Genomic DNA, 23,253 nt, shown 5'->3' on the forward strand with positions numbered 1-23,253 from the left:
AAAGAGTCTTGTGGCACCTTCTAGACTAACAGATGTTCACCTATTTGCACCCCCATGCAAGTTCCAAGCCAATAAGCAATATATTCCTGTCAATCTTATACTCCTATAATGTCATTTTACCTCTAGCAAGGATAAAATCACCCACAAGACATGAGACAGGGTCATAGATCATAAGATCAGGTCTGGGTCCGGGTCAACAATTCTTACAATATTGCAGATTCATCAACAATATTGTAATCAAGAACCTGTTCATCCTGCCATAAACTTTCAGGTGCTGCACCAAACAGCAATTAAAAATTCCACTGGAATACTTTCTCCATCTCTCAGGCAACCATCTCTCAATTGTATGTTTGTACAACTCATAGTACAGTGGGGTCCTGGTGCATGACTGAGGCTCATAAGTGGGGTCCTGGTGCATGACTGAGGCTAAACAGGGCTTCTCAAACTGGCGGTTGGAACCCCTCAGGGAGTCGCGAAACTATTACATGGGGGGTCGTGAGCAGTCAGCCTCCACCTCAAACCCCGCTTTGCCTCCAGCATTTATAATGGTGTTAAATATATTAAAAAGTGTTTTTAATTTATGTGGGGGGGGTTGCACTCAGAGGCTTACTGTGTGAAAGGAGTCACTGGTACAAAAGTTTGAGAACCACTGGTCTAGATAATACTTAGTCCTGCCATAAGTGTAGGGGACTGGATTAGATGACCTCTCGAGGCCCCTTCCAGTTCTATGAGTCTATGAAATATTTAGTAAGTGAGATTTTTTTTGCACTAAATCTATTTACTGGGTCATAACAGGCTATCAAGGCTTACCAATGGGTCCTGAGCCCCTAAAATTTGAGAACCACTGTGCTACAAGAATATACATAATAATAATTACAGTGTAACAAAGTTAAATCCAGGCTCCTGCAGACTGAGGAGGTGGAATGAAATTGCATAGCCAAGAGACCCTCACAATGCATGCCCAACCACTAGCCTCTTCCCATTCGCTCTGAGAGGGGACATGCTTTGAGTGGTTTTACTGATCTCAAGGATGGTAGTATGACAGAAGCTGTCTGATTCTGGGCCTGAATCTGCTTTCTCTTATCACAATTTCACATGATGAAATTCCATTCATTTAATTGAGGCTCATCTAGATTTACAAGGGTGTAAGTGAAAAGAAAATAGGGCCTTACATGTTTTTCACTGGTTGTACAGGAGATGGTACATCTATTATTGGGTCATCAGTCAGAGGCAACTCAGGCAACTAGTAATTTCCCATTGTATAGATGAGGGAGTGTTGGCAGGGCCAGCCTTATGGGTGGGCACCATGGGCAACCGCCCAGGATGCTGTGGTCAGGAGTCGGTTGTGGTCATGAGGCAATGAGTGGGGTGGGCCGGACTTGGGGTGTGGGGGCAGTGCTTAAGCTGTAATGCAGGAGTTTCTGGGGCTCAAGCTGGGCAGCCAAAGAGCGGTGGCTGTTGGCCAGGCACCCAGCCCTGAAGGAAGTGCCCCCGCTAGCAGTAGCAGAGAAATAAGGGTGGCACGGTATGGTATTGTCACCCTTACTTCTGCACTGCAGCTGGTGGCAGCTCTGCCTTCAGAGCTTGGCAACCAGAGGGCAGTGGCTGTTGGCTGGAAACCCAAAGGTGCCAGGGCTATGAAGTGCCAAGCCTAGACATGACGGGACTCAACCCTGGCAAGCACCAGCACAAATTAAGCACAGCAGCAGGGACCAGGAGGGATGGGTGGAGGATCAGGAAAGGCTGTAGGGGCTGGGGTATGGGTGAGGGGCTTGGAGAGGCAGTAGGGGCCGGGGTACCAAAATACAAGTTCACCCAGGATGCCATTTTCCCTAAGGCCGACCCTGAGTGTTGGGGCCTAGCAATGATAATGCTGGCATTGGCTAGTGATTCATCTTGCTTTCTTCTCAGGGTTATTTAGGGATTAAGAAGAGGATTCTTGGTTCCTGTCAATAAAAGACAACATAATTCTTTGTTCCTTTACCTGCACATAAATAATTTTATTGACTTCAGTGGGACTATTCATATATGTAATTATTCATAGGCATAAGTGTTTCCAGGACTGAAGCATTTGTTTACATATGGTCTGTCTTATTTTACTACGTAACACTTGTGCTTCCTCTCTTCCTATCATATTTTCACACTTTAATACAGTTCTGTGTTACAGTGCTTCCAGGAAGGAAAATAAACATATGGAATAATGTAATTTTATTCCTGCTCATCCCATGTGTTCTATGTTGCTGAGTAAGGTATTCTGTACATTTTTATTCCAACCAGCAGTAAAAACACTTGAATGTCAGCTCAAAAAAATCAGAATGAAAACTTTTACATAAATTATATATTATTAACAGTATAGGGCCAAATCATGCTCCAACCTGTGAGTTGGTTAAAAATAAATAAATAAATAAATAAAATACATTCCTTGCACTTGAATGCTGCCTCTTTCTTGCATGGAAAGCAGGCTCTGCACAACTGCTACATTTTTCTTTCATTCAAGTCTCAGAGACTCAGACTTTAAGGTCAGAAGGGACCATTGTGATCATTTAGTCCAGGGGTCGGCAACCTTTGGCACCCGGCCCATCAGGGTAAATCCGCTGGTGGGCTAAGCCAGTTTATCTGGATCATCCGCAGGCACAGAGCCCCACAGCTCCCACTGGCCACGGTTCGCTGTTCCTGGCCAATGGGAGCTGAAGGAAGAAGTGGCTAGCACGTCCCTCAGTCTGCACTGCTTCCCGCAGCTCCGATTGGCTGGAAACAGCAAACCGTGGCCAGTGGGAGCTGTGGGCCTCCGTGCCTGGGGACGCTTCAGAGAAACCAGTCCAGCCAGCCAGCGGCTTTACCCTGATGGGCCAGGTGCCAAAGGTTGCTGTCCCATGATTTAGCCTGACTTCCTGTATACTGCAGGCCACAGAACCTAACCCAATCACTCCTGTAGTAGGCCCATAACCTCTGGCTGAATAACTGATGTTCTCAAATCATGATTTAGAGACTTCATGTTACACAGAATTCATCATTTACATCTACAAGTGGCCCATGCCCTATGCTGGAGAGGAAGATGAAAAAACCACAGGGTCTCTGCCAATCTGACATGGGCATGTGGACAAGACTTGCCAGGCAGATACTTGGGGAAGAATTTTCTGTAGCAATTCAGAGCCCTCCCCATCTAGTATCCCATCTTCGGCCTTGGGGATTTTTTTGCTACTGGTCAGTGGGAAGGGTCAAGGAGTGGGAGGAGCTTTTACCCTGTTGCATAGTTATGCCAATGGTTTGGTGAACATGCTGCAGCAAGTATAGACAGACAGGCACAATTAATTCCTTTCCCCAGAGCAAACAGCAATACTGAGAGGGAGGTTGTGACTCAAGGCGCTGTTGCAGCATCTCTCTCTCCCGGGCAGCTGCAGATGCAGCACAACATTGTGCTATCCCTTACTATGGGTGCGATTGCCAACTGACAAGCTAGTTCAAAGAGAATTGACATACTCTGGCTTTATTGCCTTTAATAGAAAGGGCTGGAGTCTAACTTTGTGTATTCATACATGTTATGTATAGTGCATGCAGGTTGTATATATAGGTGGCCTCTGCTTTCATGAATAAAAAACATGCAAGTGTGAGTAAAATATACATGTGCAAAACCATGTACCTTAGTGATGTGTTTTGCATATGCAAATTTTCTATTGTCATTGATGATCAACGAATAAATATCAAGTCATGCAGTTGCTCCCCACTGCATGCAGGTGTGGGTGCACAAAAAGTCTAAAGGAAAGTGTGTGCATGTGCAAAGTGGCATGTAGAGAAGTGGATGCTAAACTTAAGCCACATTGAAATCAGGCCTGTCTATTGAGAGAGGGAGCGTAAAACACACAGAATGCAGCTAGAGAATACTTTGCTGAATTCTTAATTCCTAAAACGTACACTAATTTCCCATATTTTTCAACTGATGGTGCTATATAGAGATTTGTATCATTACCAAAAAATAGAGGTGTTTTAATCAGCACACTGGACACTACTGCCTTCCAACTGTCACAAAAATGTTGTTAATATTTTCCTGGACTTTGTTAAAGTCCCTAATTTGATGGCTTGGATTTCATGTCAACATGTCTAAATACCCAAAGTGCAGCAATGTCCTCCAGCCTTGGCTGTAGATGGGGCATTGAACCGGTGAATGCATCCATCAGCAAGTGATTTGGGCTGGATCATATCACAGCATTTAAAAGACAGAAAAAGCAATATAATAACTGATGTTCCTTTTTTATCTCCATATAATGTGTTATACTCAGGTTGCACTCTAATGAACTCAAAAGCTAATGGTACCACTATTAATATAAATTAGTATCAGCCACCACTTCTTTCTTGCTTTTATGTGCACTGAAAAATACAAGACAAATAAAAGCTATTGTCTGTGGGATAAACATTAAAAGTGTGTGTTGGTTACACAGGAAGGCAAAATGTCAATGCAATAGTCTTGTTTTTATATAGCACTTTGTCTTCAGTAAATTGAGAAAAATGCATCCTTCTATTGATTACTATGGTTACATATATTGTGTTTAGCCCAAATTAACAGGGTTTCAAGAACCCATGTAGAAGACTCGAAGAAAGCTGTACAGATGCCAGTATCCCTACAGGAGGCAAAACATACGTAGGCGCCCCTGGGATGAAAATGGATAAATATTTTGGAACACAGTTGGTTGACAAAGTCATCACTCCTGGATAGTAATTCACAAAATGGAGCACAGAAAAGAAGGCATTTAGTTCTCAGTCTCCCTTTAATCATATATATTAAATTTGCAAGGCACTACTCTTAATTCACAGTTTTAATACAATTTTGTTAACTCAAAAAGGATTGTTGGATCCTGTAATTGCCTACTGCTAGTTTGTTGTTTATTAAAAAACCCACCCTTTAGAAACATTGATTGTCCTCCTTACAGTCTGCACAGCAGCTCTAAAAGCAGCATGATATTGCAGACAATGGCTCAAGGAAAAAAAATAGGAAAGCATGTGCCTGGCATAAATTAGTTACAGTTTATACATTTATAGCCACCACTGTTCAAGTTCATGGTTGTGAGTTATAAAGAACAATATAAAAGAGTCCTGCAAAGTCATTGACCTCCCAGTTTTAGAACATGTTGAGCCACAATATAAAATTCTACTTTAAAGTTCTGACCCACACAAACCATGAGGGGGTTCTAGAATAATCTTCTTTGAGTAGCAAGAAAATGGAAGTAAAGAAAATGTAGTGAAGGCCAAAGACTAACTGAATGTAAAGAATTAAAAGATCATTGCATAATTAATCCCTATCAACACTGTTTGTCAAACAAACTTGATATCCTTATGGATGTGATTACAAATAATTGGTTGAGAAAGTTATCTGTGCCAGCATAATGTATTTTGGCTTAGTAGTTCATGATATAATGATTAAGAAATTAGCACAATAGAAAATCAAAATCTATTCAATGATTAGAAACTGGCTAACTGATAGATAGCATAAAGTAACTGTAAATGGGGAATCATCATCCAACAGGGACATTTTTAGTGGGGTTTCTTAGCAATCAATTCTTGGTGCAATATTATTCAATATCTATAACAATGTTCTGGAAAAATATCAAATCATTGTTGGTCAAGCAAGGTCATAGATCTCAGGAAAAAAAAACTAGCTTGGGTCACAGTTATAGGATCAAGGTCTGTATTTTGGAAAGCAGTGACTCTAAAAAGGATCTCGGAGGCCATGGTAGATGACTTGTTGAATATGAGCCCCCAGTGTGCTGCTAAGAGAGCAAAGCAATCCCTGGATGTATAAAGCATGGGAATATTGAGTAGAAGTTTGGATGTGTTATTTCCACAATATAGGTGTTAGTGAGACCATTACTAGACTACTGTGTCCAGTTCTGATGTACACAAATTGGAAAAGACTGATAAGAATTATTCAATATTGGGAAAGACTAAAGAAGCTCTATCTAATTTATCCAAGAGGAGGTTAAGAGGTGACTTGATCACAGTCTATGAATATCTACATAGGAAGCTTTCTGATAGTGCAGGGCTATTTAATTTAGCAGACAATGGCTGGAAGCTGAAACTAGAAAAATTCAAACTAGGAATAAGGAGCAAAGGTAATCAATCATTGGAATAATTTACTGATGGACACAGAGGATTCTCTGTCACTGGAAGTCTAATTTGTTTCTAAAAGCTATCCTCTAGTTATTGGCTTGATGCAAGAATCATTTGGTGAAATTCTGGGTCCTGTTATGAAAGAGGTCAGATTAGAGTATCATAATGTTCCCTTCTGGTATTAAAAATCTATTAACCTAAAAATTATGGTATTATTAGGAAAAAAATAAGGGAGAGAGGAAATGAACCGAGAGAGAAGAAAATGGGCTCCCTGAAATGAGAAAAGGACAAAAGACTTAATCATTCAGTTTAGAGCAAGGAAGATCACACAGGATAATTATTTATAAATTTCTAAACTGAGGAAGCACTATGTAAACTCTCATAGTTTCCTCTTCCATGCTAACCAGGCCAGGAGTGCAGCCCACACAGAAGAAATATTTTGGTGCACATGGTAGCTACCTAAGGAAAGAAGAGGATGACAAATCCGTTGGAAAATGTGTTAGCTTCAAGCAGCAGCACTCTTCACAGCTGCTATGGAAGGCAGTAGGTAAGGAGATGCCCAAGCAGAACTGATGGTCAAACATTGCCAGTCATAGCCAGTGACCCAGAGCCAGCAGTACAAGTCAAAAGCAACAAAGGCATGCATCATAGCAAAAAGTGACTATAATGATGTGACAAGCAAACCCAATTCCACACAGTGTGATCATACTGATGGTGGGATATATCATTTGTACAGTAAGCAAAGCTCAGGAATGTTTTCGCATTATAGTCACTAGTCCAAGTCACAGGAGAGAAAACACCAACCTGAGCCAAGGGAGATCTCATAGGAACATAGGCACTAATGTTGATTTGCACATCATGTGGATGCTATACATGTAAATGACCAGCTGCTAGTGCCTGAAATCAGCAGGTTCCCCTAACTAATATTTAGCTATCAGGTTAGCGTGCAATCCCTGATGGGATTCCAGCATAGCTATGTAGATCTGATCCAGTCCACATCTTTTGTAGCCATGCTGTGCTCTCTCCTTCCATTTTATGGGTCACATGTGTGGATGTTATCATAACCAGTCAACATATATATAATTGTTTCTGTGAATCAAAACATCATGCTTCAGCTATAGAAGACACACTGCACTCTAGTAATTTTCCTACGTGATCGTCTACCAATTACCTTCCAAACCGAGAATACCATATTCTGCAAGCATATTTGCCTCAACTGAAAATATAGGATCCCACTTAATTGTCCAGAAAGATTATTCCACTATGGATTATCTTGGAGACTATTTACCCAACATACAGAATACAGGTCAAAAGCATATAATGAGATGGCTGCCTATTTCAGAATCATATTAGAAGCAGAATAATGTACACATAGAGCTATACAATAGATTTGCATAGACCTTTCCCCCAAAGCAATCTATTGTTCAATATTTTAACAGCAGATAATTAGGATGCTTTCAGAACCTAACTAAATAGCTATTATGTATTGCAATATTGTACATTAGGGTTTAAAGCATTTTGTGGCACGTGGCACGAGAAATGGAGTCATGTCATGCACTAAGGTGCAGCTCCTCAGCTGGTGTAAATTGTCAGAGGCTTTTTGACTAGAATATGCCTATGACAATCTACACCAACTGAGGATCTGCCCCATCTTTAGTTGCAATAGAGGAAATCATGAAGTCTGGACCACAATTCTGGTAGAACACTAAACCCTAATAACTAGACAGATGCTTTGCCCTGGATTTACAAAAAGAGTTAGGCTCCAAAGTCCCTGTTTTAACTCCCAATTTCAGGACCATTGTGATACATAAAATTCCCACTAAACTCTGTAGGAATTTACTCAGGGCTAAGTTTTTGCACGAAAAGTCCCTTAGGTGCCTACGTTTCTGCCTCTGGACACACATGCTGCTGCCTCTGTCTTGGTATCTGAACACCTACAGCCCACCTAAGCCCCAGAGCAATTCATAAACCAGAGGATGACAAGAGTTCGGCCTCTAAATTGTGTGTGGGGCCCGATCCAGTAACTGCCTTCACGCACAAAACAATTGGGGGCATAACTTTCAGCCCAGTGGTGAAAGCACTCAGCTGGGATGTAGGAACCCCCTGGTTCAGCTCCCTGACCCCTTCCACCTGAGGGGGCAAAAGGATATAAAAAGGGTTCTGCCACCTCCCAGGTGAATGTGCTAGGCACTGGGCTAAGGGACATTCCGATATAGGGATTTCTCAGTCTCTACTGTTGAAGCTGTTCCATTGTGGATAAATACTTGAGGAGTCATTTGGGCTGGAGAGGAGAGTGAGAGAGAGAGAGAGAGAGAGAGAGAGTATTTACCCTAACCCTAAGCATAAGACTGTAAAATGGTGACTAAAGCACTCACCCAGGATTTGGATATCCAGGATGCAGTCCCTGTGATCCAATGAATCTTTCATTATTTATCCCCAGGGCAACAGCTTCAATGGGAGACACCAAGCCAGCTCCACATCAGAATGGCCCATAGCCAATGGTGAGGACACTTATCTAAGGGAGGGCAGATTCCTTCTTCAAATCTCTTCACCTCCTCGAGTGTATTCCACATCCCAGGTGAGTACCATAATCACTGGCCTAAAAGTTATGAGGGAGGTGACTGTCCTCCTTCTCCCCGGGCTTCTTGCTAAAACAGCATAGGTGTCTAATTCCAGGAGGGGATTCACAGCTGAGAATCACTATCTGAGACAGGCACCTCCCTGCAGCCTGACCTTAGATGCCTATGTCTAGGAGAGGAGTGGGTCTTAGCACACATGCTGCTCATCGATATCTCCCATTCTCCAGTTTAGGCTGCTCCCTGCCTAGCAAGCTGGCTTTTGTGAATTGCACTTTAAGGTGCCTATGTCTCCCCATTAATTGGATAAGAGCCTACACACCTAACTCAGGTTTGGTGTATCACAGTGCTTTTTCTAGGCACCTAAAAGTTAGCATCACTAAAAGTTAGCAAACTCAGCATCATCACACCTAACTCCTTTTGTGCATCCAGGCCTTTTATTCCTTGTTGTTGTTTAATTCACTAAAACTATCTGACTGTACTCCCCTCCTAAACATCATACATTTCAATTTCCCCAAGTTTCCCAATTATGCCTCAGTTTTTCCATCTACACAATGGGAATAAAACTCTGCAGCTTTATTGCATAGCTTAACTCATTAGCCTTTGTAAATCATGTTGAGATCCTTAGATGAAAGGTGCTGCAGTAGTGATGACTGTAGATAATTCATAATAATGTGGAAGGCAAGAGCTTTCCGTGAGTTTCTCAGAGAGCTGCAGCTTTCAGAGTCTTTGTGCCCATGAACACCTACCAGCAAACTCATTACATCATTACAACCAAAAAAACGTGTGTGTGGCATGTCTCTTACTACACTGACATACCTGACAACTCAGATTTGGTAAGCAATTTGTGTCTTTCTGGGGGATGGACAAAGAAAGCAAAGCTCTAATCATCATCAGACCCCTTGGGCTGCAATGTGCTTTGAAGGGTTTTCAATATATGCTTGTCCCGAGGTCACTCACCATACTGGTGCCTCCTGCTTGGTGTTTTGGAAATTAGCTCAGTCCCAGCGGGTGCGCCCAGGGGCGGCTCCAGACCCCAGCACGCCAAGCGCGTGCTTGGGGCGGCATGCCGCGGGGGGCGCTCTGCCGGTCACCGGGAGGGTGGCAGGCGGCTCCGGTGGACCTCCCGCAGGTGTGCCTGCGGAGGGTCCGCTGGAGCCGCGGGACCAGCGGACGCTCCGCAGGCACGCCTGCGGGAGGTCCACTGGAACCGTGGGACCAGCGACTGGCAGAGCGGCCCCCACGGCATGCCGCCCTGCTTGGGGCAGCGAAATGTCTAGAGCCGCCCCTGGGTGCGCCCTCAGGTGGTGGTGACTCTCCGGTCCTCACCTCTGTCTGCAAACCCATTACGGCTCCTTCCTCTCAGCATCTGCTTCGTGGCACAGCCCGATGGCTGTGTCACCATCCGCTTTCCCACTCTTCCAGAGGACTCCTCCAACAAGAGTCCAGCCACTCCTCACAGCGGCTTGGCAGTCCACAGCCAGGCCGCTCCTTCAGTGGCTAGTGGTGGAGGCCCAGGCTCGTCCACTACTCTGGCCCCCAGCCCAGGGACCTTGCAAACAGCAGCTTCCTGCTGCCTCTTTCTTCCAGCTCACTGTCTCTATACCCTGGGCCACTTCTCTGCAGCCTCAGTTCCTTCTGCTCCTGCCTCCAGCTCCCTTTGCCCTCTTCTCAGGGCCTTGAGCCTGTAAGTCAGGGGTCGGCAACCTCTGGCACGTGGCTCGCCAGGGTAAGCACCCTGGCGGGACGGGCCAGTTTGTTTACCTGCCGTGTCCGCAGGTGTGGCCGATCGCGGCTCCCGCTGGCCACGGTTCGCCATCCCAGGCCAATGGGGGCAGCAGGAAGCCACAGCCAACACATCCCTCGCACGCGACACTTCCTGGGATGGCAAAATGCAGCCAGTGGGAGCCGCGATCGGCCGAACCTGCCGACGTGGCAGGTAAACAAACTGGCGAGGTCTGCCAGGGTGCTTACCCTGGTGAGCCGCATGCCAAAGGTTGACAACCCCTGCTATAAGTCCTAGCAGCCCTCCAGGAAGCCAGTCTTCTCCCTAGGACTCCCTACAGCAGACTCCCTCATGCTGGTCTGCAGCTTCATTTTATATGGGCCAGCTGGGCCCTGATTGGCTGGTCCAGTCGATGCCCTAATTGTCTGCAGCCGCCACCCTAATTGGCTGTTTCCCTTGCAGCCACTCCTTTGGCTGCCTTGGACTCAGCCTCCTTAGGCTGGCTTTAACCTCCTGAGCACCAGCGCAGGGCAAGTGCCTCATCACAATGCTAATGAGACCCCATATTTAGAACCCAGACTGGCACCACTTGGCATGAGTGAGAACCCACTATTTAAACAGCAGGAGTGTTGGCAGACCTTCATTCCTGAACTGCATAAAATATGTGACCTGTGCCATGAGAGTCCATATGTACAGGCCCATCCCATTTTGTGTGGGACACGTTTGATATCAGACCTGAAAAACCCACCATTGCATGGCTCCTTCTTGCTGAGTGAGAAGACAAGATCCCTGCTCCATTGTATGCTGGCCCCACGCACCACTACTGAGGTAGTGTGTACTCCTCTCCCTCCTTATCAGGATTCAGACTCCTGAGAAGCATAATTGAACCCTTACTCAGCACCTTATTGATGCCTCTTGTCACAGAATGTGAGAAAACAGAATTACAGTCTGCTTCCATAGCAGTGTACAGCTGACCTATAATCTGGTATGCGTGGGCTGGTTAAAGGCTATTTTGCTTCAACACACTAGTGTAGTGTCCCTTTTATTGATCAATAACCCTCATGTCATGCCTTACGAAAACTACTCCTTTGCATTCACCATTATCCTTCTAAATTAAATATTTTATGGATAGGTCCTTAAAGTTTCAAAACAGTTTCATCCTTTGGAAGAATGTAAAGTGTTTTCAATCAAAAGTCTAATCCATTTACATTCAAAAAAGCTGGAAGATTTTTCACACAAGTGGTCCTATGCTTCGGCATTTATTATTTCTGCTTCCAAACACAATAAATATGCTTTGAGACAAGGGAGAAAGCTAATGAAGGCCGGTCCTTTCTTTTCCACTCTAGGACCCTGTTTTAAAACCTGCTTCTTTGTCATGAACAAATTAATTGGATGATTCTCTGCTTCAGTCACAGAGGATGACCAACCATGTCACAAATATATGTAATATAATTCATCTTTGTATAATGAGTAGTCACTGCACATGTATAACAGGGGACTGACCCTGTAATCTTTACTGAGGCTAACCTCATTAGTATTGTTACATGAATTCCAGTAATGCTGAGAGGCCCCAAACGAGTTTGAGTCCATTGTGCTGGGAGTGATACATACAGAGACAGAGACAGTCCCTGCACCAAAGAACTGACAATCTAAACAAAGAAAGCAGATAAAGGGTGGATGGGGATACAGAGGCCCAGAGAGGTGAAGTCCCAGATCCTCAAAATCAATCCTTGAAATTAGTGGGAGTTAGGTCCCAAAATACCTATGACAATCTGGGAGGAAGTTACTTGTCCAAGGTCACACAGCTAGTCGGAGGCAGGAATGAAAACCAGCTCCCCTAGACCGAGACCATGTCCACTGGACCACACTGCCTCTCCTTCATGTCCCTCATGGAAGTCATTGGGACTTCAGGATTGAAGTCAATGGGAGAGATGCTGAATTAAGGACTTCAGGATCCAACCCCTATTATCCATGACCCCCTGAAGTCAAAGAGAGACTTTCTAGAATAAAATGGGTGGGATCAGGCCTGAAGTAAATAGTTCTTTCCTTTCCAAAGAGTACTAATTAGAACTGGTTGACATTTTTTGACTTTTCAGCAAAATTTGACCAAAAAAAGGGAGGAGGATCTCAGTTATAGAGAATGTTTAAATTTCAAAAATGTCATCAATATTTCAATTTTGTTGGGGGGAAAAAAAAGCTTTATTATCATTTTCCCCACTAACTCTAGTGCTGATGCCAGAATTTTAAGCTGAGATGATTGCCAGGTCAGTTGAAGTGCTTGTGTGCGTGATAAATGATTGGCTTGGAAAGATTAGATTTTTATCAATAAATGTAAATATTTCTCCATACACACACACACCAATGGAAAAATTTCTTCCATAGATGATAATCAACATTTACAGCTAGGCAAAGTAAGAAATACTGCTTGAGAATTTAAAGGAGTCTGATTTAAGGATATTTATTTTGGGTATTTTGACAAGTGGTGTTGACAGTCTGTGTTTTAACTTTTTCAATCTCAGCATCTACTATTATTAAATAATTATTGTCTTAACCCCCTCATTGTCAGACTCCCTACATAATTTCCCACAACTGTAAAAATATAAATCAATGAAAATTTTAAAATAATGCTTAAAAATAAACCTCAATATTATTCATTGAAAAAATAAAAACTGAATTCTGCCAAGCCTAGAAATGACATATTGATAGTATATATTAAAAGATATACTTATTATGACTACTTTGTATGTTGTATTTCTTTCAATTCACCTTTCACCTGCTTTTTGTCTTCAGTGCAGGTCTGTATTTTCCTTTGTGTTTGTACAATAAAGTCCTGATTTTGAATGGGCCTTTGGGTGGAAATACATAATAAACAAAGTAACAAGAACAAGAATGATTATATAGCAGCGACCTATATAATGTAAATGATCAATTTCTTTTGAGCAAAACTTTGCATTCTTTTAATATTAGCAATTTTTCTTGTTTCACTGCTGTAGTTTGTACCAAACCAAATACTGGTATTGAATGAATTATTACTCCCACAATTTAATTTCCACACATCTGGTATGGAGAGTCTACAAATCAAGAAGAGATGATCAAGCTCTGGAATTAAAACCCTTGAAATCTTTATTCAGTATTTTGCTCACACCTTAGTCAAAAATCTCAGTGGGAGACTATAGGACTTTTGCTTAATTACGGTGTGAGGAAAAATAAGTACGAAATGCAAAATTTGACCCTTACTAATGCAAAGGAAATAATGAATGCATTTGACGGTACAAAACCTCTGTGATGAAATGTACATATAGGCTATGTCTACACTGGAGGCGGGGGAGCCCCAGAGCAGCAAGTCTCAGAGCCCAGGTCTAAAGAGCCACCCCTCTCCCTGGGCTTCAGAGCCTCTAGCCCCAAATGTAATATCTACATGTTCACACCTTAGCAAGAGCCCTGTAAGCCTGAAACTCTACATCTGAGCTCTGAGACTCACTGCCATACAGAGGCAAACCCTGTCCTTTCCTCCATTACCACATAAGGCCCTGCACATAACAAAATTCATGCAGTTATTTCAGAGGTGGCTGTTATTAATTATTAGTATTTATTACTATTATTTGTCACATAACAATGGCTAGATTGGAGCCTCTTGTTTTAGACACTCACTAAGAGGAACTCCCTGCCCTGAAACAGTTATAGTCTAAGCTACTGAATTTGAGGATACATGCCATTGCACTGCACGCACAGCACCATAGGTACTTCCTGAATGCAGATGCAGATTGGGGCTGGGGTGGAGTGGCAGTAGGGCCTTTGGATTTTCAACTACATGGATTCACTAGCCATAGATTAGATGAGGGCTGAAACCCATATGGAGGCTACTAGTCAAGCAGCTTGAGGGTTTTTTTTTTAAATTTCTTTCATAGAAAAACGTCAGCTCTTCAAAACTAAAACTTTTTGCAAGAAAGGGTTGGTTTGTACAAACTTCTGGATCAATGTGGGAAAAAAAGTTTTGAAATTGTCAAAATGTCCTGTTTTGACATTTGCAAAACAAAGCAATAATATTTTCCAGTTCAAAATAACTTTGTTTCAAAATTCAAGCTCAGACTAGTATCATTTTTTAAAAAATCAAAATAAAAAAATAGTCAAATATAAATAAAATATTTTGACCTGAACTGATTTTTTTTAAATTTTTTTATTTGTTTTTTTTAAATCCACATTTTGGCCTGATTTGGACAAAGAAAAGTTTCTGAAATCTTGAAAATTTTCACAGAACAGGACAACTGTTTCCTGTCCAGATGTAGCTATTACATTTGGGAGACTGCAGCAGTGCCACAAAGCAGCTTGGGGTGAAGATCTCCTCTCTCAGCCCCTATCTGAACCCCTGTACCAAACCTGTCTTTTTGGGCTTTGAACGAGGGGCAGTCCTAATGCAGTCTTTTTGAATTATTAAAAAAAACATTATCTTTTTTTTCCTATTTATTTGTGAAGAGTGAATGTCAGTGGAGGTAAGTAACTACTAGCACTGGAAATATAAATCTTCCTACAACCCCTCAGTAAAACAAGACACACCTGTCACTTGCAACAGAAACTAACTCTTATTAACTATGGTTATGGAGGGCATGGAATCTTGCACACTGGGTCAGATAGAGAAATGGCCCAATATTAAGCCCCGTCTACTAATTGATTCAAGAAAACTAAATGGGTCCCAAGGGAACTTAAGACTCCTCCAGCAAGTTCATTTTATTCAGCAATAGCTTTAAAGCCTAATCCAGTATAACTATGTATATAGCTTTTTAACTGAACCCCAATTTTGCATACAGTATCCCTGAGTAGTTTCGCCTGCAGCAGACTAGTCTCTTGAACAGTTTTTTACATAATAGACTCAGCAGGTTCACCACTTGATTAGCCCTTCCTTCAGTTCAGAATCTAGTCTTTTCCCTTAATTATACACTGACAAGAAGGCTGTACTCAGGTTCTACATGTGGGATGCTTTGTACATGGAACGTGCAGGCAATACAGAATCAATGTTCTGGTTGAATCCAGTATTCAAAGAATTTAATTGAATTAATGAAATTCAGAGTTGAGCCCCTGAGACATTGATCCTGTATTGTCAGTTTCAAATCCTCAGCGCACTAGCTGCTTGATAATATGTTCATAGAATTCACACTAGAGATGATGGAGAATCAAAACCTGTGACAGTCTAGCTAACTGACAGAAAACAGAGGAAGCAATGTTGAATACATTTAAAAATAAATGAGTATAGACTAGCCTGACTGAGCAATTCTGGCAATGGGTTGTGCTGGCATGGCTGCTGAGTTTCCAATTTATGAGCACGCTCAGAACTCTTGGTAACTGGAATGTTGGAAGGCATGTCACTGGAGTGATGCATTCAGCTTCCAAGACACAGAGGATATTTGCTCATCTGCTTTCTTTGCCAGCGGCTGGAAACTATTGTTGCAGCAGCCAAATGAAACAAAGGGGGATTAAAAGAGAAACATTAAAAATAGTAAAAAACAAAACAAACACAAAAAAACCCCAGAAGAAATAGCTTTAATTTAGATGGACATGAGTATAAATCCAATGCTTATTTCAATATGTATTAAAAGGTTATTTACAAACTGAGGCTGGGGAAAGGTAAAGAAATGAAGACTTCTCTCTCTCTCTCTCTCTCTCACACTCACACACACGCGAGTTTGGCAATCTATTTGGGGTGGATATCTGAGGGCTGTCCATTATCTAGTAAATATTATCAGAGGCAACAATACCATTATTGAGAGGGATACGGGTGTATATTCTCTTTAATATATATAAAATACAAATGGGCTAACAAAATAAAACATATAGCCCTTTTGTATTTTACATATATACTTATATGTTTTATTTTGTTAAGCCCATTTGTATTTTACCAAGATCAGTGCAAAGTAACAGAATGATTTCTTAGGAAAAATACTGTTCTGTGAATAGCTAAATGACAGAACAAATGCAGAAAATGTTTCACAATAAATTAGCAGTGCTATGTCAGTGGGGACTGTCCTGATGGGCTGGTTCTGGCACTGAATCATTCTGGCATGACTCTTGTGATGCCAATTTAAAAACAGGCTCAAGATTTTTGGTACCAGAAATCGTGAAAAGCACGTTCGTGCGGTAAAGCATTTGGCTTTCAGGGCAAAGAACTGTTGCTCATCTATTCTCCTTGCCAAAGCTAGACGTTGTCTCCTTAGCTGCCAAATCCTCTAGAGAGGATTGGTGCAAATCAGCCAAAGGGAACAATCTAAACTGATGACTTTTCTACTTTCAGCATTTTTGTTTTTTTCTTAAAATGGTGACCATTGAACTTCTACCAGTTTTTAACTACCCGAAGGTTGCAGTGTAAGTTAATGGTATATGCTGTGGCAGTGCCCTACAGCAAATCCAGTGTCTCAAAAGAGATCCTGTGGCTAATAAAAAAGGAACAGAGCAAAAGTAGTAAGCTAATAATGGTAGAGATAATTGCAATTTAATGAAACCAAGATGAACATATCATTTTAGAACCTTGAAGTCTCCTGGATCTTCATATCAAATTATAGTTGTCCGACGCTAACTTTCATGAATGATATGGTTATCATTCTGCCAAAACAACTGGTGAGAGACAAGATGGTTGAGTAATATATTTTATTGGATCAATTTGTGTTGATGAAAGAGACAAGGATTTGAACAACACAGAGCTCTTCTTCAGTTCTGGGAAAGGTAATCAAGTGTCACAGCTAAATACAAAATGGAACAGATTGTTAAGCATAAGGAGTTAACATATGTTTCAAGAGACCATTCAAGATGAAGTGGGCAATTAACACAGGATATGCTCCAAGGAGAAAGTCTGGGATACACATCTGGTTATAGCAGGGTTCGGCAACCTCTGGCACGCAGCTCACCAGGGTAAGCACCCTGGCAGGCCGGGCCAGTTTGTTTACCAGCTATGTCCGCAGGTTCGGCCAATTGCGGCTCCCACTGGCCGCAGTTCACCGTCCCAGGCCAATGGGGGTGGCGGGAAGCGCCGCAGGCCGAGGGACGTACTGGCCAGGGCTTCCCGCCACCCCCATTGGCCTGGGACTGTGAACCACGGCCAGTGGGAGCCGCAATCGGCTGATCCTGCCAATGCGGCAGGTAAACAAACTGGCCTGGCCTGCCAGGGTGCTTACCCTGGTGAGCCGCGTGCCGGATGTTGCCGACCCCTGGGTTATAGCAACACTGCAAAAAACAACTATTTCTGAGCATCATTCTCTCTTCATTGTATTTGGATAAGATCCAAAACCCATTGAAGTCAACAGAAAATCTTCCATTGCCTTTAATATGCTTTGGAACTGACTCTTACTTCATGATCTCTTGCTTCCTCCTTCTCATCTCTTTCCTTCCCAGTTCCTCCCTCTCTCCCTCTTTAATCAGAATCTAATTATTGTCTTTGTTAACATAAACCAAAATACTAATATATGATCAATGCATTCAAGAGCATACAGCAAAATACATACAGATACTGAAGGCTGTAAAACCTGAAAAACAGAGTATGCTGAGCTGCAAAAGTTAACTTTTTGGAATTGGAATTCACTCACTCTGTTTAAAGGAAACTTTTATTTTGAAAAAAAAATAATTAAAATGTTGTCTGAATAGTTAGAATATTCTGTGGTCTACATGGAACTCATTAACGTAGCCCAACACAGTCACCCTAGAGGGTCTCTAATACACCAGAAGAGTATTGTAGATCTTAGGGGGGAGGGATGTCAGTCTGAGAAAATGCTTGGGACTGGGGAACTGTTATAGCTGCATGCTGTTTGTTTTCAAAAATACAATTTATTTTTACACCCCAGGAGAGCAAAGAGAGAAAGAGAAAAAAAACCTTTGTTTTTAAGTTGGATGTTTTTAAGTTTTAGCAACCGAAAAGGAAAATGAGCTCCCTTTCCCTCTCTTGTGCACCAGCGCAGAGGGAAATTATCTAGGAATTCACCTCAAACAAGAACTCATCACATGCTTCCACATACTGGAAGAAAATAATCAGGAAAATTAACTGGAAGTCATCCAGGAAACCCAAAACAACTATCAAAAAATCCCCTGATGAGAGCCATCCAACACAGAAAGAAAAAGTGGAACCAACAACTCCACAACCAACAGAACACCACCTTTGGGAGAAACCATGGCACCAGAACCCATCACATGGACACAACAAAACAACACAACATCATCAATTTATCAAGACTACCCCTAACCAGAGCTGAATTATTTGTACTTGAATTTGTATTTGAATTATTTGACACTAAACTTGGAGGAGTGGTAGATACGCTGGATAGGATACAGAGGGACCTAGACAAATTAGAGGATTGAGCCAAAAGAAACCTGATGATGTTCAACAAGGACAAGTGCAGAGTCCTGCTACAGATTAGGGACCGAATCGCTAGGCAGCAGGTCTGCAGAAAAGGACCTAGGGGTTACAGTGGATGACAAGCTGGATATGAGTCAGTGTGCCCTTGTTGCCAAGAAAACTAACCGCATTTTGGGCTGTATAAGTAGGGGCATTGCCAGCAGATCGAGAGACGTGATCATTCCCCTCTATTCGACATTGGTGAAGCCTCATCTGGAGTACTGTGTCCAGTTTTGGGCACCACACTAGAAGAAGGATGTGGAAAATTTGGAAAGAGTCCAGTGGAGGGCAACAAAAATGATTAGGGGTCTGGAACACATGACTTATGAGGAGAGGCTGAGGGAACTGGGATTGTTTAGTCTGCAGAAGAGAAGAATGAGGGGGGATTTGATAGCTGCTTTCAACTACCTGAAAGGGGCTTCCAAAGAGGATGGATCTAGACTATTCTCAATGGTACCAGATGACAGAACAGGGAGTAGTGGTCTCAAGTTGCAGTGGGGGAGGTTTATGTTGGATATTAGGAAAACCTTTTTCACTAGGAGGGTGGTGAAGCACTAGAATGGGTTATCTAGGGAGGTGATGGAATCTCCTTCCTTAGTGGATTTTAAGATCAGGCTTGACAAAGCCCTGGCTGGGATGATTTCATTGGGAATTGGTCCTGCTTTGAGCAGGGGGTTGGACTAGATAACCTCCTGAGGTCCCTTCCAACCCTGATAGTCTATGATTGAATGATACTTTCCCACAGACTGAATTTCCGCTGCACCACAGAACCTGATACTATACTAACGTGGATAACTAGAATTTTTCCTCCAATTCTACTTCAAAGAATTATTTCACAATGATGACAGCACTCACAATTGTCATGTCCCCACCAACAGTCATAAGAAAAAAAATCATTTGACTGGACACCCCACAGAAGACAAAACCACACGCTTAATTATTACATTGATTGCTTTATGAAAAAAAATTGACTGTGAAATCCGTAACAAACATCACATCCACCATAATCTCTCCACCATCCAGAGGACAGCTATACAGTCCATGAAATATAACCACCAGTTAGTGATCAAACCAGCAGGTAGAGGGAGGCACCCTCACAATCCTCAACCCATGATGACTATGTTAATAAGGCCAACCAACAACTCCCCAACACTACCTAATACAAAGAACTTAAAGAAGACCCCAGACTAGCCAGGAATGTAAGGATATCATCAAATCCATCCCCAAACAACTCCAGGGACCTTCTACATACTTCCCAAGATACACAAAGAAGGGAATCCAGGCAGATTCATCAGATCTGCCCACGGGATTCATAAAAAACGTTCTTAAATTACTAACCACACAAAGGGCCAGCTTACTCCAGGACACAACTGCCTTCCTTCAGAAACTCCACAACATTAACAACATACTTCAGAACCTCCCTCCTTGCCACCGTGGAAGTCACTTCCTTTTACACCAACATCCCTCTCAATAATGGCATTCTTGCCTCCGACAGTATTTATAAGATAAAGGACAACCCTCAGATAGCCACCCCAAACACATTGCCAAATTCGTCCATTTCATTCTCACCCATAACAATTTTACATTCAATAACAAACATTTTATCCAAACCATGGGAACAGCCATGGGTACTAGGATGGCTCCCCAATATGCCAAATGCTTCATAGGCCGTCTTGAAGAAGAATTTCGGGACAAACGCACCACAAGATCAATGATATATCTGAGATACATCAATTATATTTTATCCTCTGGACACATGACCTAAACTGTCTCATAGATTCCCACCACAACTTCAGCTACAACCACACATCCATTAGAAGCAGCAAAGAATCCTGTGGCACCTTATAGACTAACAGACGTTTTGCAAATATACAAAAACCTGTAGGAGAACACTTCAACCTCCCTGGCCACACAATAGCAGATTTTAAGGTGGCCATCCTACAACAAAAAAACTTCAGGACCAGACTTCAGAGAGAAACTGCTGAGCTCCAGTTCATCTGCAAGTTTAACACCATCAGTTTAGGACTAAACAAAGACTGTGAATGGCTTGCCAATTACAGAACCAGTTTCTCCTCCCTTGGTTTTCACACCTCAGCTGCTGGAACAGGGCCCCATCCTCCCTGATTGATCTAACCTCGTTATCTCTAGCTTGCTTCTTGCTTGCTTATATATACACACCTGTCCCTGGAAATTTCCACTGCTTGCATCCGAAGAAGTGGGTATTCACCCACGAAAGCTCATGCTGCAAAACGTCTGTTAGTCTATAAGGTGCCACAGGATTCTTTGCTGCTTCTACAGAACCAGACTAACACGGCTACCCCTCTGATACTTGACACATCCATTAATGTCTCTGTAGACAACTCCCATGCTAGTATCAACTTCCTAGACACAATGGTGAGCTCAACAATGGAATCCTATAGAAAACTATATACAGGAAACTCATGGACCACCACGCTTAACTTCACAGATCCAGTAACCATCCCAAACACACCAAGAAATCTCTTCTCTGCAGCCTGGCACACAGACACCACAGAATATGTTCTAAGGGGAAAGTCCAGGATATAAAACTTAACACACTTAAGCAAACTTCATCAAACAAGGACACTCCAGCAGAGAAGGAGATCTCATCATGAAATGTGCCACTCAAATACCCAAAGAGAACCTGCTTTAATACAGAAGTAAAACCTCCTCTGACCTCACATCCCTAACTGTCACCTACCACCCCACACAGGAACCCATATGGTGTATCAAACAGTTACAACCAGACCCTGCCAGAACAACTAATGCAAAACCTGTTGACATATCTGCAGTGCTACCATGATCAACACTGCCCCCTGCAACACACCTTTCACAATCCATGGATCCTATGCATGCTTATCACAACACATGGTGTACCTCATCCAGTGTCCTAAATGCCCAAATAACAACTATGTGGGTGAAACGAGACAATCACTACACTCTTGAATGAACTTACACCGAAAAAAGATAAAAGATAAAAAACATCCTATCACCTGTCGGTGAACACTTTTCACAAAGTGGTCACTTAATATCTGACTCTCAATCCTCATCCTCAAAGGAAACTTGCACAACACTTACAAAAGACAAGCTGTGGAACTTAAATTCATAACTTTGTTAGATACTAAAAATCATGGACTGAATAGAGACACTGGATTTATGGCTTATTACAACAATGTATTTAACCCATTTAACACACATACCCCTCGGCTTTTTTTCTTTTTCTTCTGAAACTGGAGAGGTGTAAGATATTATCTCACCCACCTAGTCTCTCTAGGAATTGTAGCCATTTCTGTACTTTTGCTGAAATGAGTGTGCTGCTGCAGACGAGTTCATATCAAAAGACAACTGTGTGGAAACTTTACAGAGAAAAGGTGGGTGACATAATATCTTTTATTGGACCAACTTCTGCTGGTGAGAGAGACAAACTTTCAAGCTTTCACGGAGTTCTTCTTCAGGTCTGGGAAATATACTCAGAGCATCACAGCTAAATACAAGGTGGAACAGGTTGGTTAGCATAAGCAGCTAACACATATTTCAAGGAACCATTCAAGCTCAAGTGGCTAGATAACACCCCTCTTATCAGAGGGGAGAAAGGAAAGTGGGGTGGGGAGAAAGGCAATTGGAGCCGGTTGTTAGTATTTAGTGCAGAATTAAATCACCAAGAATGTGCCTTTTACTAGCTCATGGGGTTTCTTCAAAAATTGTAGTGCGGGGATCGGAAACCTTTGGAACGCTGCTGGCCAGGGTAAGCACCCTGGTGGGCCGGGCCGGTTTGGTTACCTGCCACATTCACAGGTTCAGCTGATCACGGCTCCCACTGACAGCAGTTCACCATCCCAGGCCAATGGGGGGCGGCGGGAAGCGGCGCGGTCTGAGGGATGTGCTGGCCGCGGCTTCCCGCCACCGCCATTGGCCTGGAGCAGCGAGAAGAGCTAATGGAGATACCCAGAGTCCAGAGTGCCAAGAGAATGCAGAATTTCTTGCAGAAGATTGCAACGGAGAATAAAAGACAAGAGGACTTGAAGCCAGAAAGAACAGGAGGAAGGCTGGAGAAATGAGCCTCAGGCTGAAGAGAATCCTAATGGGAGCAGGAAAGAATCCACTGATTGTCCTTCATGCGGGAACAAATGACACAGCTGGATTCTTACTGGAACATATCAAGGGACACTTTGCCAGGCAGGGGAAGATGCTTAAGGAAATGGAGGCTCAGATTATCTTCAGTGAAAAGAAAAGGAGTATTTGTTGCACCTTAGAGACTAACAAATTTATTTGAGCATAAGCTGTGGTGGGCTACTCCTGTTCTTTTCGTGGATACAGACTAACATGGCCGCCACTCTGAAACCTGTCATTATCTTCAGTGGGATTCTGCCTGTCCCTAGAGGAGGAGAACAAAAGCAAGATAAGATTATGGTGATCAACAGATAGCTCAGGTAGTGGTGCTATAAGGAGAGTTTTTGGAT

The sequence above is a fragment of the Mauremys mutica genome, chromosome 1 (genome assembly GCF_020497125.1).
Source record: "Mauremys mutica isolate MM-2020 ecotype Southern chromosome 1, ASM2049712v1, whole genome shotgun sequence".
Taxonomy (NCBI): domain Eukaryota; kingdom Metazoa; phylum Chordata; order Testudines; family Geoemydidae; genus Mauremys; species Mauremys mutica.